General features: G+C 42.3%; 1 protein-coding gene across 4 annotated transcripts in view; it reads left to right on the top strand.

Moving 5' to 3' along the window:
• The window catches only part of LOC126483699 (focadhesin), a 288,818-nt gene that overhangs the window by 53,344 nt on the left and 223,057 nt on the right, over positions 1-12,417 (top strand). The window lies entirely within an intron of this gene.

The following is a 12,417-nucleotide window of genomic DNA, read 5'->3' on the forward strand; positions in this document are numbered from 1 at the left end:
TTAGAATATCTTTCAGGGACCTATTAGAAAACTTAGTATTTTGTCAATTTCTCCATTTTGCACACAATAGTACAGAGCATGATTATAATATTGAGACCAAAAACTACTACTACACCAATTCCATCGACAAAGAATTCAGTGACCTCCCACAGAATGTTAAATATCTTGAGGGTAATATTGTGGAGTTTTAGTAAATTGGAGAACTTTCTGTTTGGACCTCCTCCTGCTCTATTGAAGAGTATTTTCTTAACATTAGCTTGTAATATAATTAATCCTGGCACTGTGATAATGTTTCGCAATTTATCTCCTTATATTATTTTTTACTTAAATATGATTAACACATTAGACTTCTTCCAACATCCCAGACACCTATCTCTTTAATAGCCATGGATTAAATTAAAATGGTTCAAATGGCTCTGAGCACTATGGGACTTAACATCTGAGGTCATCAGTCCCCTAGAACTTAGAACTACTTAAACCTAACTAACCTAAGGACATCACGCACATCCATGCCTGAGGCAGGATTCAAACCTGCGACCGTAGTGGTCACGCGGTTCCAGACTGAAGCGCCTAGAACCGCTTGGCCGCACCGGCCGGCAGATTAAATTAAATATAATGTAATAAACTCAAGTGTATGTGTGAGCGGCAGTGATTGTGAATCAGAATTAGGGACTGGAAATTGAGACTTAAAGGGAAAATATGTACATTCCAAGTTAAATAACATGGAAGGTGTGATATACTCCACAAGCAACTAACCTTTCTGAATTTTAATCATTTACATCATATTAATGTCACAGTACATCACGTTTTCTTCTATATGTGTATCATTAGCAGTACATACTGCCAAGATTGTTGATAGAAACTCTTTCGTTTAGTATGAAGCTGCAGAATAGATTTTTAAGGTTTTATGCTTGAGATATTCCCATAGAAAAAAATTCAGCTTAGACCATAGAAGTTATGTTGGAACCACAAGAGATATGACCATTAGAGAGAATGGAAGAAAAAATGTTGCTGAAGGGACAAAATCTTCCTTGTTACATATTATAGATATTATGAAATTATGGTGTAATGATGAAGGCATGTACTGGGGTTAAATTTTTAGAGGTAAAATAGCCTTCCCCCCTCCCCTTTTCGCCATTTACATCTCTGGCAGAGTTACTCAGGAGGACACTGTCATCAGAAAAAAACAAGTCTGTTGTTTTGTGGGTCAGTGTATGGGTGGTTGGAGCACTGTAAGTATTTCTCCTGGTTTTGTCAGTTGGTAAGTTTGTATGCAATGTATTGAAGTGCATATATTCATGTATAGAAGATAGCTCAATTTGTAATTTATTTTTCTAATATTTTATGGTCTCCATTTCTTTCTTTTAAACAAAACAAAACAAAAAAAAAAAAAAAAAAAAAAAATCGTCTGGTGATGAAACCAGTCATGTTAGTATTTTTGTGACTTGGGGCTGAGAAGTACAATAAAAACAATTTGTTCCAAGAAGATCACTGCCTTAGGCAGTATGGCTAGCCCATGAAATTACAACAATCAGTAAATCATCATTTGGCCTTGCTGAATAAGTTCAATTTTTAACCACTGCTTGTACACTGGTGTACAAAACTTAAGTTTGAAAGTAACTTTCACACTATATATTATGTCACTGCCAAGTAGTATAGCTTGATGAACTTGGACTACAGAAAGAGGTGCCACAGTATGGTACAGAAGATAGCTGAAAGAAATACCCTAAAATGGTAAGGTGTGGGGACACACGGTGCACCCAGGAACATTGTCGAAGATGATTGTTCTGATGGTCCAGTGTTGTGGTATGGGGAGGTACAATGTTGCATGGGCATACTGACTTCCAGATCTCTGAACAAAATACACTCTACATTATTGTGATACTATACTCCTTCCCCATGTGCATATTTTCAGGGGTGCATTTGGATCTTATTTCATTTTCACGGATGACAAAGCATGACCCCACCGCAATGTGTAGGTGGAAGAGCTCTTCGTATGAGATTTTTGGTGAATGGACTAGCCCGCCCATTCCCCTGACTCAAATCCCTTTCAGCACCCGTGGACATGTTGGGAGAAATATTGCAGTACATCCATGTGCACCAATGACCATCCCGCAGTTGTCAGCTATGCTGATGGAGTTTTGGAACTGCCTGCCACAGAAACTTCTTATCAATCTTGTAGCCAGCATGGGAGCACATCGCAAAAGCATGCATTGCTATCCCTTGTGATCAGGATCCTATTAAGAACCATGCCATACCTTTTGTAATTTTCATGGAACCATCGTGAATTGCAGTGACTACAGTGTAATTATCATATTTTAATAAAAGTGTCATTTCTGTCATCTCCTGTGCACAGTCTGGTTAAAGTCCAGGCAGCAAGCATGCATAACAGTAAAACTCAAAGCACCTAAAGAAGTTGACTGGGTTAACCATCAAAACGTTGTGCATGAAATGGGGACAACAACTTGACAGAACACGTGGAAGCACACCATTGAGGGATCTCTTCTGTAATACTTGAGTTTAAAATTGTGTAAATGGTGTTCAGCAGTTGCTTCAGGCCACTCTTTTCCATTGTAAAATATTTTGTTCGTGTTAAAGGCATCAGTAGTTGGGATTCACAAAGTCTTACGACAACATTTGAAAGTTTGGGCTCCCACTGTTGACATGCTAGAATATCTCAGCCCTTTCGATACAGCAGCTGAGCACATTTTACCACAGTAGTTTTCTGAGACAATTTTGTCAGTTTTTCAGTGCATACTTTGCTGACAGTGTCATGGCTACTGGAATAAACATTTGTGAATGGCTTGCAAACTTCGAAGGTTGTTTCAAAAGGAGGATTATGGAGGACTTCCTCCATGAATCTTTTCCATCTTGAAATACCTAATAGGTATTTGCTTTTACTGTAAAGTCACAAGAAGTGAGATATGGTTGGTATAAGAGCTTCTGAAGATGGATAAATATTATGAAGACCTTGTATCTTAATCATTGTCTGCCTTCGTAGCTGAGAGATCAATGTATGTGACTGCCATGAGGACCCAGGTTCATTTTCCAGTATTGCCAGGAAGTTTTCTTTGGTTGGATGACTGGAAGAGAATGCACTTAACCTCATGAGATCAATTGAAGAGCTGCATCAATGAGAAACAACTGCCCCAAGGTCCGGAAAGCTGACACTAGTGAGAAGAGTGCTATGTTGGCCCCTTGCCCCTACATGCTGCATCCAAATGATGCTGACTGGTTGAGGATGATACAGTGGCTAGTTGGTGTCAAGAAGTCCTCTGGGCCTGTTAGTGGATCTAAATATTTTTCATGTACCGTAATTCTGCATAATAATTCTGCCAAAAAATTATAGCTAAACAGCACTGAAAATTCCATGATCCTTGCTCAATGAATATTTTGATCTAGAAGAATTACACTTTTTGAATTAAAAACTGTGATCACCATCCATAAAACACAAATGACCAAATTTTCAGAACTCTGGCAAAACTCCCCTCAGAGATCTCTTTTTCGTGCCTGTACGATTGGACTATTGGTATACTAAATGGTTACTGTTTATTTATGATTAAACACAAAGGAACATGAACAGGAGATGAATACTGTACTGTTTGTGCTTTAAGAGTGCTACATTAATAATTTAGACATTGCGGTTTACAATTTCATATTACAAAAGTTTAATTTTAGTGCATTTACAGTTACATCTATATTAGCACATATGTATTGTGGAGGAATACATGACAATATGAGAAGGAAAATTTTCTATGTACAATATAACTGAGATGTTGAATTGCAGGCACGCACAACAAAAAGCTATTAAACATATAAGCTTTTGGCCAGGAGGCCTTTTTTCCAAAATAGACACCATACCCACACATATTCACACAAATGCAGCTTGCACACATGACCACTGTTTCTGGCCCCTAACAGCCAGAGACAGTGGTCATGTGTGTGTGAGCTGCATTTGCGTGAATGTGCATGTGCATGTGCATGTGCATGTGTATATATCTATTTTGGGAAAAGGCCTTCCGGCTGCAAGCTTATATATTTAGTAGTTTTTCTGCTGTGCCTGTTTGTGACTCAACATCTCAGTCATATGGTGAGTAGCACTCTTTCCTTTTCATAATATTATCATTATTCCATCCTGGATTTTCCCTTAATTGGAGGAGTACATGTCACACTGTCAGAATAAGTAACAACATTTTTACTGTAGTTAGGTTTATGAAAATATTAGTAAATAAGTGTAATTACTAGATTTGTGTGATTTTTCACAAATTAGTGTAAATTGCTGGTCACCACATAGAGAATGCATTGACTGGCAGACAGACACTGTTAAAGAGAAGACTGTTGGATATTATTAAGCTTTCACACAAGCACAACTCACACACACATGGCACTGTCTCTAGCCACTGTGGCCGGATTGAGTCATAACTGCGCCTAATAGGAATAGTATCCTGTTTGAGTGGTGGGGGTTAAAGAGAAGACATGTGGCAGGGACTACTGAGTGGGATGGGGGAAGGTGTACTGCTGCTTTTGGGAGTTTTTAGAGACATGGTAAGTACAAGATAGGGTTTCTAGATTTAGTCAGGAGGTTGGAGGGAGGGTGGGGGGGGGGGGGGGGGCAGAGAAGAAGGGGAAAAGGATGGAGTGGGAGCAGGGAAGAGGATAGGTTAGTGGAGAACAGGGACTAGCAAAGGCTGAGGCTGGGGACTACAGAATGTAGGATATGTTGCAGGGAGAGTTCCCACCTGCGCAGTTCAGAAAAACTGGTGTTGGTAGAAATGATCCAGATGGCACAGGCTCTGAAACACTCATTTATTTGAAACACATTGTGTTGGGCAGTATGTTCAGCATCTGGGTGGTCTAGCTGTCTCCTGACCATGATTTGTTGGCCATTAATGCACATAGACAGATTATTGGATGTCATGCACACATAGAAAATAGTACAGTGATTGCAGCTTAGTTTGCACACCACATGATTGCTTTGATGAGATAGGAGATGCCTGTGACTGAACTGGTGTAGCTGGTGGTCGGATGATATGTGGGGCAGGTCTTGCATCTAGGTCTATTGCAGCGTTATGAGCCATGAGGCAAGGGTTAGGGGCAGAGGGGCAGGGTGGAGTAAGGATGCACAAGAATATTGTGTAGGTTTGTTGGATGGCAAATACCACTGTGGGAGGGGTAGGATGGATAGTGGGTAGGATATTCTTCATTTCGGTGCATGATGAGAGGGTATCAAAACCTTGGCGCAGAACATGATTCAGCTGTTCCAGTTCTGGATGCTACTGAGTCGGGAGGGGAGTACATGAGTGCTCCTTTGTGGCTGGATGATGGGTATGTGGGAGGTGGTAGGTGGCTGGAGAAACAAGGCACAAAAGAAGTACATTTCTGTAAAATGTGGGGAGGGTAATTTCAGTCTGTGAAGACCTCGCTGAAACCTTTCATACAGGGACAGCTCATCATTGCAGATGAGATGACCATGGGTGGCTAGGCTGTATGGGAGGGACTTCTTGATATGAAATGGGTTGCAGCTGTCGAAGAGGAGGTATTGCTGGCACTTGGTAGGTTTGATGTGGATGGAGGTACTGATACAGCCATCTGTGAGGTAGAGGTCAACATCGGAGGTGGCTTGTTGGGTTGAGGATGACCAGGTGAAGCAAATGGGGGAGAGGGCATTGAGCTTCTGGAGGAATGTGGGTAGGGTGTCCTGGCCCCACTGAGAGAATCTGTTCTCTTGTGGTCCAGCACCTTCAGCCTATCACCCATAACCTACCCTCCTATAATAAAAGACACCATTCATTTCCTCCACCGACTTTCCACAATTCCTTTTCCTTTACTACACAATGCCCTGTCATCACTGCTGATGCCGCCTCCCTCTATACTAACACTCCCATCCAATGCCTATGACATTGGTGCTGTTGAGCCTTACCTTTCCCAACACGCAACTGTCTCCAAACCTACAGTCTCCTTTGTGCTCAGCATGGCCAACATTATCCTCACCCACAGTTATTTCTTCTTTGAAGGCATCACATACTTACAGATCTGTGGTACAACAATGGGCCCTGCAAGGCACTATCCTGCACCAACCTGTTCATGGCCCATCTGTAGGAACCCTTCCTAACCGCCGAAAATCCCAAATCCCTCACCTGGTTCAGATTTATTTTTTCCTATCCCTAGCCAGAACCCAGTCCCACATACTGTTCCTGTGTTGTTGCAAAGTTCATTTTATCTCCCCCAATGCCTGGCCCTTAAATTATTCATCTTTGTGTGTAACCCCTCCTTCCACAACAACCTCTATTTGTTCAAATTGCATCAGTCCATAGCCCTCACCAACCTATTTCTGCAACACTATGTATATCAGGCTCAAACCTTCTTACAAAACCTCCTCTCCATACCTCCTGCCCTGTAATACCAAATTCCTGCATTCCATCTCTCACACTGAAACTCTTGCCCTACAGGAACTATAGCAGCAAGCACACCACCACCTCAAAAAGCTCTCCAACCTGATCCACCTCCTGTTTCTACCTTGGCGTACCACTCTCCACTACCTCTACAAGAACCTCGAAACCTCCCCCACATCCCCTCGTAGCTGACAAACTCTGCCTCACAGACCTACTCCTTTTACCACACCCTGAGAAATTTCCTTCCACTGCTTTACAGAACCAGAACCAGAACCTAAATAGATGTGCAATATTCTCATGAAACTTTTCTCCAAAAGCCTTAGTCCCACAGAAGTACTAGTACTATCCAAAGGCCTTATCTTTTGCCCCAATCCCAAATTGTCATGCTGGACATGTTAAAGGCCTTTTCTCCTTCTTCTGGTCCCTACTGTAGAAAGACTTTTTTGTCACCAATGCTACCAGTCAGACTCAATTCAAAACCAATATTGAACCCTGCCTGTCTCAGTTCACTCATCCATCCAGTCGTGATCCACCCCCACTGCCCCAAATCATCCCCTTTTAACATTCCATAATTTCTTGACATCAGATCTTGCCTCACCAACATTCCCCAAGTCCCACAAAATGGGAACCAACATTACATTGCAGAAAGAACCATATGGGGTATAAGATGCAAAGTAAATGTAGGAGGAAAAGTCTTAGGAAGGTCTAGATTATTTCATTGCTGGGTAGCAACGAGAGAGGAATGTTGGAACTGGTTCAGAACTCTTTGGAAAACGATTACAGGTAACAACAATGTCTCCTATGAGCTAGACATTTTAGGGAAGGATCTTGGTTGATATATCACTTGTCACTTGATCTTGTCATACATAGACGATTTGCACCTGAATGTTTGTAGTAAGAGGCTACTGCATGGCTAATTGACTGAATCATGCAGTCTTATTAAAATGTTATCCATTCTAGCCCAATGTTTTCCATAGTTCTTTTTAGGGTAAATACATCTGACAGACAGAGATACAGAATAAATACAGATGGAAAATGTAACTCTTTCTTTAACATATTCCTACAGAAAAAAGCATAAAATCAAACAAAAACAAATACACTCCTGGAAATGGAAAAAAGAACACATTGACACCGGTGTGTCAGACCCACCATATTTGCTCCGGACACTGCGAGAGGGCTGTACAAGCAATGATCACACGCACGGCACAGCGGACACACCAGGAACCGCGGTGTTGGCCGTCGAATGGCGCTAGCTGCGCAGCATTTGTGCACCTCCGCCGTCAGTGTCAGCCAGTTTGCCGTGGCATACGGAGCTCCATCGCAGTCTTTAACACTGGTAGCATGCCGCGACAGCGTGGACGTGAACCGTATGTGCAGTTGACGGACTTTGAGCGAGGGCGTATAGTGGGCATGCGGGAGGCCGGGTGGACGTACCGCCGAATTGCTCAACACGTGGGGCGTGAGGTCTCCACAGTACATCGATGTTGTCGCCAGTGGTCGGCGGAAGGTGCACGTGCCCGTCGACCTGGGACCGGACCGCAGCGACGCACGGATGCACGCCAAGACCGTAGGATCCTACGCAGTGCCGTAGGGGACCGCACCGCCACTTCCCAGCAAATTAGGGACACTGTTGCTCCTGGGGTATCGGCGAGGACCATTCGCAACCGTCTCCATGAAGCTGGGCTACGGTCCCGCACACCGTTAGGCCGTCTTCCGCTCACGCCCCAACATCGTGCAGCCCGCCTCCAGTGGTGTCGCGACAGGCGTGAATGGAGGGACGAATGGAGATGTGTTGTCTTCAGCGATGAGAGTCGCTTCTGCCTTGGTGCCAATGATGGTCGTATGCGTGTTTGGCGCCGTGCAGGTGAGCGCCACAATCAGGACTGCATACGACCGAGGCACACAGGGCCAACACCCGGCATCATGGTGTGGGGAGCGATCTCCTACACTGGCCGTACACCACTGGTGATCGTCGAGGGGACACTGAATAGTGCACGGTACATCCAAACCGTCATCGAACCCATCGTTCTACCATTCCTAGACCGGCAAGGGAACTTGCTGTTCAAACAGGACAATGCACGTCCGCATGTATCCCGTGCCACCCAACGTGCTCTAGAAGGTGTAAGTCAACTACCCTGGCCAGCAAGATCTCCGGATCTGTCCCCCATTGAGCATGTTTGGGACTGGATGAAGCGTCGTCTCACGCGGTCTGCACGTCCAGCACGAACGCTGGTCCAACTGAGGCGCCAGGTGGAAATGGCATGGCAAGCCGTTCCACAAGACTACATCCAGCATCTCTACGATCGTCTCCATGGGAGAATAGCAGCCTGCATTGCTGCGAAAGGTGGATATACACTGTACTAGTGCCGACATTGTGCATGCTCTGTTGCCTGTGTCCATGTGCCTGTGGTTCTGTCAGTGTGATCATGTGATGTATCTGACCCCAGGAATGTGTCAATAAAGTTTCCCCTTCCTGGGACAATGAATTCACGGTGTTCTTATTTCAATTTCCAGGAGTGTATAAGTAATGGATTACTTATGGTATTAAAGAACCTTGTGCTAAGAAGGAAGAGCTCTACCTAATTTGAACACCCTGAATATAAGAGAAAAACTATATGGAACATTATGTTTAAAAAAAAGGGAAAAAAAGAAGTAAGGACCCTAATGAAAAGTTGGCCCCAGAAATAACTCTGACAGAAATGATGACACTTTTAGATGATTAGGCACCAAATAAGTGATTCCTTCCTCACAGTGGCAGCAGACACTGCACCCATTAATAACAAATGAAATACAGATGCAGTAGATGTACTTTCACAGACACGCATATATACACATTTTTTTTCCAGTGGTGAGTGACTTGGCTCAGATCTCAGCTACATTTTGGTTGTCCATATAATGAGCCACCTTGAAATTCACCTCTTCGTCATTCTGGAAATGCTTGGCATGCATTGGTTTCATCATCCACAGAAAGATGTTAATGTGTGCTATGTTAGGAGAATATGGTGAGAGAGCCTATACCCTGCGCAGATTAAGCTGCTGTGTTTTCTTGGAGTGAAAACACTCTTTTGGGATAGCTTCCCACAGTACTTAATCTTCATAGCCTCCTGTATTGTCATCGGGAGGTTTCATTAGTATTTTCCAATGATGGTTTGCTCCTTACATGCCTAATCCATTAGCACCTTAGTGTCTCAGTTCTAAAAATTTCTCAGCAACACCGTGCTTGATTGTGGTTGCATCTTCGTTTTATTCATCATTGATTACTCCACATATTTCCAGTGCTTTCTTTGGTCCTTTCTTTCAGGTCTGTAGTGATACATGCAGTACTTTTCCATGGTGATTAGATGGCAAAAAAGTCATCTTAAATGGCTTGACACAGTTGCAGCATTTCCACTGCTGCCTCTGATCGACAGTATTTTTAAATGGACACAACCAGTTGTGAACCCAGTGAGCAGTGGCCATTGTCAAGTTCGAATAGTAGTGCAAGATGCTGAAAACTGATCCAAGACTGATTTTCACTATTGATCACGATATGTCGAGCTTCGAACACTAGGGTCTCCTTTTCTCGTGATTCTTCTCAGTGAGATCATTTGCCACTTCACTCTGCATCATTCAGTCTTTACACTGGAAGCATCTGTACCATGTAACCTCTTTGTCATTTGATGATGCAGTGATGCTGTTGTGGCACACAACATAAAAAAAGACTGGTTTTTGTAATCTGTTCATTGGTAGACTGCAACACATGGTAGCACAAGATACAGTGATATGAAACTTCCCAGAGTAATACAGTGCCAGTAATGTAACAACATCCAAATCTGGAAGGCTGCATGGTAAGTCACTTTTGACAGCACAGCTTAGACTGAAACTGGGAAGCTTATAAACACTTAGGGACTTCAAAAAGTTAATTAGACATGTCATCCCATGTTAAGACCACTGTGCATCGAGAGCGATACAGTAGCAGAAGAGAGTACATGTTCTGGGTTTCCTGCAAACACAGTTCTGGTATGGTACAGATAACAGGTGCATCACTATGTGGGAGTCAAATGGCATGGTAACTGGAAATGTCCTCTAAGTATGTGGGACAGTACATTTCTTGTGAACATAACTTTTAAATTGCCAGTGATTCACCTCAAAATTCTGGTAATATGTGGACCAAATGCAGTGTTACATCCAGCCACAGTGGAGGGATGCCAATAGATGAAGACTGCATAGATGTGGGTGGTGCTCATTGTTAAGGAAGGCCATTGACATCAACCAGTGATGACAGTATCCAGGGAATCGAGGGACAGATTCATAACCGTTGCAGATTTTATGATGATGGGGATGTTCACATGGCTGCTCTCGAATGGCTCCATGACCAAGGGGCATATTTCTGTTGTCAAGGAACTGAACAACTGGTAAACTGTTCTGAGTTATTTACCGAGACTTGGTAACTATTTCAAAAATAGTGTCCTGTATGTCTCACTATGTAGTGCAGCAGTAAATAAAAGTTATTTGACTGTCAAAAATACTGTGTAATTCACTTTCTGAGCTATCATCATATCTATAAAAAAATTCTGTATACAATACATCAAAATTACCAGCACAGTATATTAATATAAATCTTCATCAGATATTATTACAAGATGCATGAATTATTTAATTAAAAAAATCTTTTTTCTATTAAGATGATTTGACTGATTTTATTTTCTAAATGATCTTTGGATGAATAAAAAACTAAACTAAAACAATAGCAGATAAACAGCAGCTATATAATGTAGCCAAGGAGACAGTAACTTTTTTCAGAGTAACAGTTTCTTTCTAATTTGCTTGATTAAATTGGGTGGCACAAGCATAGCATCAAGTAGTATAGGATAGTTTATTGTTAATATGTATTTATTTATTACTCATACAGATTACATTTCTGTGATTTCATTCATACATTCACACACAGTGTTCATTCAATCTGATCCTGAAGGTGATCCTTCGGGGATGAGGAACAAGTCAAGTTATATATTAACTGTCAGAAGCAACCATTACTGCCTAATTCTGCAAAAATTGCTAGCCACAGGCACCATTTACTCAAACTGGTAATTATGGTGATAACTTTTAGGTTACTTTGAAACAAAACCTCTGCTCCTCTTTCTACACTACCGTGACTATTTGATACTCCAAACAAATCATATTAACTTTATGCAGACCACTATTAACATCTTTATACTGGCAAAACCAGAATTTAATTGACGAAAATATTAGAGTTAAGTGACTTTACATTCCTGGGCACAACTATTCTGATATACAGGGTGTTACAAAAAGGTATGGCCAAACTTTCAGGAAACATTCCTCACACACAAAGAAAGAAAATATGTTATGTGGACATGTGTCCGGAAATGCTTACTTTCCATGTTAGAGCTCATTTTATTACTTCTCTTCAAATCACATTAATCATGGAATGGAAACACACAGCAACAAAACATACCAGTGTGACTTCAAACACTTTGTTACAGGAAATGTTCAAAATGTCCTCCGTTAGCGAATATACGTGCATCCACCCTCCGTCGCATGGAATCCAAGATGCGCTGATGCAGCCCTGGAGAATGGCGTATTGTATCACAGCCGTCCACAATACGAGCACGGAGAGTCTCTACGTTTGGTACCGGGGTTGCATAGACAAGAGCTTTCAAATGCCCCCATAAATGAAAGTCAAGAGGGTTGAGGTCAGGAGAGTGTGGAGGCCATGGAATTGGTCCGCCTCTACCAATCCATCGATCACCGAATCTGTTGTTGAGAAGCGTACGAAGACTTCGACTGAAATGTGCAGGAGCTCCATCGTGCGTGAACCACAAGTTGTGTCGTACTTGTAAAGGCACATGTTCTAGCAGCACAGGTAGAGTATCCCGTATGAAATCGTGATAACGTGCTCCATTGAGCGTAGGTGGACGACGGAACTAAAATGAGCTCTAACATGGAAATTAAGCGTTTCCAGACACATGTCCACATAACATCTTTTCTTTATTTGTGTGTGAGGAATGTTTCCTGAAAGTTTGGG

The sequence above is a fragment of the Schistocerca serialis genome, chromosome 6, assembly GCF_023864345.2.
Source record: "Schistocerca serialis cubense isolate TAMUIC-IGC-003099 chromosome 6, iqSchSeri2.2, whole genome shotgun sequence".
Taxonomy (NCBI): Eukaryota; Metazoa; Arthropoda; class Insecta; order Orthoptera; family Acrididae; genus Schistocerca; species Schistocerca serialis.